Genomic DNA, 5,336 nt, shown 5'->3' on the forward strand with positions numbered 1-5,336 from the left:
AAATATTTAAAAAATAGACTAAAAGTGGCCATATCAAATTTTTTAAAAACTCAAGTAAAAGTCCTGCATTTAGAATCTTACTTAAATACAAGTACAAAAGTATTTGCATCAAAATATACTTAACGTTTCAAAAACAAAAGTACTTTTGTCAGAATCACATATATTAAAATGTGTTAATTAAAGCTAATAAAGGTGCTTGATTAAATTACTTTATACTGTATACTCTTGCTGGATATCTTACCTATAATAATATGTCAATATGTTTATTTATGAGTGGCTTTGAATTTTGTATTCGTAAATAATCTGAACCTATAAAGTAACTAACGTTTTCAAATAATTGCAGTGGAGTAAAAAGTACACTATTGCCTTCCTCAATAGAGAACCGCAGTGACGCGTCCTAAAACCCGGATGTAAACTTCTTCCGGTTCCTTCGTCAAAAACGCAATGCAATTTCTCCATAGGATTTTGGAAAATAGCTCGAAATAAGGTCTGTGGTTGACACACATTTAAGAGAAGGATCACGTTTTGTTCAGCCGGATAATCTCCACATGTCTCTCCTACTTTTATAATTTTTGAATCATAAATCTAGTCGCCAAAAGCGAAATGCTAACGTTATGCTATAAACGAACTACAAGCCAGTACAGCAGCGTCGCACGACTTCAACGTCACGCCAACTTAAGATCGTTTCAACTGACTTGCACTGAAACTGCACTTTGAACACTTTAAATATATTAACATTTTAAACTGTATACCCCGTTTATCTAGGCCCTTTTTGTTTTATGTATAGGCTACATGTCACACTGTGGGAAACGATATTTCTGGATGTATAACACATGTAGAATTTGTTTACAATAAAGCTGACTTTGACTTCCGCGTGCTTGCATATTTTAACAAAGCTTTTCATTTTAGCCACACTGAATTTAACTAGATGTCATGGCTGTGTCAATTACCAGTCTGATATCGTTTTACAAAGATGACAAGAAGAATGGAGATAGAGGAGAGAACCACTACAAGTCAGGACACGGGCAGCCTAGATGAAGGTGTGCTTACCGGTGTTGTCAGGGCTAGCATGAGGGACAAGGTTTATAGAGTGTCGGTGAGTAGTTATAGCAAGAGTACCGTTAACCTAGAGTTAATTTATTCACATTAATTCCCATCAACAAATCCATTTTATGTGTCACATGAAATCTTTATTAGGCAAGGCAAGTTTATTTATATAGCACTTTTCAACACATGGCAATTCAAAGTGCTTTACAAAAAATGAAAGACATTAAGAAATGGCATTTAAAATCAGTCATTAAAAAGCAAAGCTAATAAAATAAACATTAAAAGAAAAAATACATGGATAAAAGTTACAGTGCAGTTTAAGATGTGAATAGTTCAATTAAAAGCAGCGGCAAAAAGAAAAGTCTTCTTGCTGGATTTAAAAGTAGTCAGAGTTGCAGCGGACCTGCAGGTTTCTGGGAGTTTGTTCCAGATGTTTGGAGCATAATAACTGAACGCTGCTTCTCCATGTTTAGTTCTGACTCTGGGGACAGAAAGCTGACCAGTCCCTGAAGACCTGAGAGATCAGGATGGTTAATCATTTAGCAGGAGGTCAGAAATGTATTTTGGGCCTAAACCATTCAGTGCTTTATAAACCAGCAGCAGTATTTTGAAATCTATTCTTTGACACACAGGAAGCCAGTGTAAAGACTTCAGAACAGGAGTGATGTGATCCACTTTCTTAGTGTTAGTGAGGACTGCAGCTTCCTAATAGATGTTTTAGTGAGACCTGTGAAGACACCATTGCAGTAGTCCAGTCTACTGAAGATAACGGGACAAGTTTTTCCAAATCCTGCTGTGACATTAGTCTTTTAATCCTAGATATGTTCTTTAGGTGATAGGCTGATTTAGTAACTGTTTTAATGTGACTGTTGGAACTCAGGTCAGAGTCCATGACTACACCTAGATTTCTGGCTTTATCTGTTGGTTTGAACATTGCAGACTGAGGCTCAGCGCTAACTTTTATACGTTCCACCTTGGCTCCAAAAACCATTACCTCAGTTTTATCTTTGTTTAATTGGAGAAAGTTCTGACACATCCAGTCATTGATTTGTTCAATGCACTTACTCAGTGTTTGAAATGGAGCATAGTCTCCTGGTGAAATGGTTAGGTAAATGTGTGTGTCATCTGCATAGCTATGCTAACTTATTTTGTTGTTCTTCATTATCTGAGCCAGTGGTAGCATGTAGACGTTAAAGAGAAGAGGCCCCAAGATTACACATTTTACACACCAGAAAACACAGAAATATCCATGAAATAAACATACAGTAGGCTATAATTGGGAAGGCATTATAAATGTAAATATATTTTAAATAATAAAACAATCCCACCACCACAGGTATCTACAGGAGAAGAGGGAATTCTCTCCACAAAATGTGAATGCCCATGTGGAGAATGGAAATGCAGTCATGCAGCTGCATTAGCCATCTTTGCCATCCACACTTTCAGCTGCACTGACACCCCCTGTCAGTGGAAGAAGCCAAAGGCAGCTAAACGTACGCATTCAGTGGAGGTGCTATTTCCTCCAACCAATAACTCATTCAACCCGCTGACAAGAGAGCCCACCTCCGAAGATCGTGACTGGCTGAGGGACAGACTCGGGGGCAGGTTCTCAGGAATGTCTTGGCTTCTCTCCCCCGAGCCAGAAGAGGAACACTACAGCTTGGAAACACTTACTGTTCCTAAAATTCTCAAATCTGTTGGGCATCAGGGACCTGAGGCAATTGTGGCAAGCATGGCATTGTCTGAGGAGCAACAGAGGGCAATTCAGGTGGCTACACTGGTCAGCGAACCAACCCAAACTGGCATTTGTTCAGGAAAGGAAGGTTGACTGCCAGCAACGTTGGAGCTGTCCTGAGGTCAAAGCGTGTGACTGCTTCCCTTATTGCCAGGGTGCTAGGGCAACAACAGGCCCTTGGTGGTGTTTTGTCTGTACAGTGGGGGACTATGAATGAATGTGAGGGCGTCAGGGCATTCACCACTGCAACCCAGATGCAGGTCCATGAGTCAGGTTTGTGGCTCTCCCAATCAGGAGTGTTGGGGGCATCTCCAGATGGTCTGGAAGGGTCTCCCGCTGTGCTGGAGGTAAAGTGTCCCTACGGAGCCAGGGAAATGACAATTAGTGAAGCATTGCAAGTCAAGGGCTTCTGTGTCAGTAAGGAAGAGAAACATTCAGCCTGCGTGAGGAGCATCCTTACTGGCACCAAGTGCAAGGTCAGCTTCACCTCACTGCAAGAAAGAAGAAGAAATTGTGAATCGTTTTTAATTTACATTTACTCGCCTTTGCAATGTTGTGGTTGTTAGAGTGTTACCCCCTAAACGCACCAGGAGCGTCTGCGCCGCGTTACGTTGCGGCTGCGCCACGCTGCGACCTCCTCCTGCGACCTAACACACCAGGCGCGTTTCAAAACGTTGCGGAAGCGGAGCCTCGTGTGTGCAGCCTCGCAGTTCTTAATTAACTTTAAAACATTAATATGTAGTTGTTACCTTCCACTCCACAAACTGCAGCGACTAAAAACCAGGCCTTGTCCTTTCTGATGTTGTCCTTGTAGTAAGCATTGGTTACATCGTATACAATGGTGTGTTTCTCCACTTCCATTATGAACTCCTCGTCGTCCATTGTGCGTATCGTAGTGGAGGTGTTGTGATGAAGGAGGGGGGTCTGCTAAATTAGTATATACACGGGATGGGCCTGGCCCGGATGCTCACCTTTCCACTTCCTGCGAGGGGGGTGCTGCCTGTCCGACCTTACGGCTGCGCCGCGGCAAAAATAGGATTCATCCTAATTTTAGAGAAGCGCTGCGCCGAACCGCTTCTGGGACGCGTCTGAGACGTAACGCGGCGCGTGTGGTGGAATAGCACCCATTGACTAGAGTGGCCGCGATCCTTACGACCGCAGCGGCGCAGCCGTAACGCGGCGCAGCCGTAACGCGGCGCAGCGCAGACGCTCCTGGTGCGTTTAGGGGGTTAGGCTTCCTGTCAGCTCGTCTGTTGGGAAGATATAAAATATTAGTTTCATGGAAGTCACATCGTCACAAATAAGAGCATTAAGACATACAGTACATAGGCTAAAACATAACATCTAAAGATATAACCTTGCACTTTGTCTCGTGAACATTTTCACTATTTTGACATTTTTATAGATCAAAATTGAACTAAAGAAATAAAGGTAGATTAATCCATATTGAAAATAGGTGTCAGCTGCTACACTAATTATAATAGTTATATTTCTTAATTAATTAAGATATTACTGTATTGATCCCAATTGGGGAAATGTTTGTGTTGCAGCAGCATAACAAGAAAAACAAAATATAAGTTATTATATATACAAAAGTATGTTAGGGATGGAATATTAAATTGAATATAAATGTAAAATGTACATGTGATGTTACGTCCAAGAGAAGCTATGGAGCAGAGAGTTCTCTGCCAGCCAGAGGTGATTTGTTATTAGTTCAATATGTCAAACTGATTTCCCTGACTACAATCTTTAGTTACATGGTGAAACGTTATGCTGCTTGTACTAATTAGACTTATCATATAAGCCACACAGGTTTTAATAGGATGTATTCATTATCTTTATTTTGCGGTCTTTTCAGCAGTGCCATCTCTAAAACGGCGATACACTACCCATCATTTACATTTCACCGTGACATGGACAACAATGTAACGTCAGCTTACCTCATGGCACGAATCCAGACTCTCCTTTGGAAAACATTGGCCGGGAAACGATAGAACGAGCACGTTTCATGCGAAGACCTGTGGCTGCAACCCGGAGCAAAGCAACAAACCATTGCGTAGCTAACTAGTAGCGCTAGCTTTAGCTAACGTTAGCCAATGAAACGAACTGCCGAGTAAAATTGGAAAACACTGGCAATTAATTGTTCTATAATTTATAAAACTACGGTGTTAAAAATGACCATTTCAAAAATAGAGATTCTAATGGTAAGATATAGATATACACATACTAAAGAGACTACAGATAGGCTACTAAAGATAGGCAGGTACTTGCTTTCAAGCAGAACACAGGGGAAAACAAATTTAGCGGGAGTGTTTACGTGTGTAGGCGTAATGACGTACAACGGACTCGACCATTTCTGTAGTCCTATTCAGCCACTCGGTAACAACCATCGTTTTTCAGACACGTAAACTCTTCACAAATCACCAGTGGGGTCACTGCTGATGTATCTACTGTCGTAGAACAAAACGTGATTTATCTCTTAAATTTGTGTCAACCACAGACCTTATTTCGAGCTATTTTCCAAAACCCTATGGAGAAAATACATTGCTTTTTT

The sequence above is a fragment of the Pseudochaenichthys georgianus genome, chromosome 15 (genome assembly GCF_902827115.2).
Source record: "Pseudochaenichthys georgianus chromosome 15, fPseGeo1.2, whole genome shotgun sequence".
Lineage (NCBI taxonomy): Eukaryota > Metazoa > Chordata > Actinopteri > Perciformes > Channichthyidae > Pseudochaenichthys > Pseudochaenichthys georgianus.